Source organism: Penaeus monodon, chromosome 25, assembly GCF_015228065.2.
Source record: "Penaeus monodon isolate SGIC_2016 chromosome 25, NSTDA_Pmon_1, whole genome shotgun sequence".
Taxonomy (NCBI): domain Eukaryota; kingdom Metazoa; phylum Arthropoda; class Malacostraca; order Decapoda; family Penaeidae; genus Penaeus; species Penaeus monodon.
In genome coordinates, this window is record NC_051410.1 from 19,512,441 (window position 1) to 19,512,712 (window position 272).

The following is a 272-nucleotide window of genomic DNA, read 5'->3' on the forward strand; positions in this document are numbered from 1 at the left end:
CGTGCGTGACTTCGATGGCAGAGAGCCTTTGCTGTGCGTTGATAATGGCCTATGTTGTGTAGCGATCCCCTCATTAAGACGACCAGAGGAGATGTAAATGATATCGTAATGATGTTAATGATCACTGTGTTGGTGAATATAATGAACGTGGGCGTATTGCGGCCGTTTATTTTTATATGGTAATTAGTGATCTGTTTATTATCAGTATGTTACTGTCTGAATTGCTATTATTATTGGCAGAGGAAGTAAGTGTTTTATTGTTTCTGTTGAAG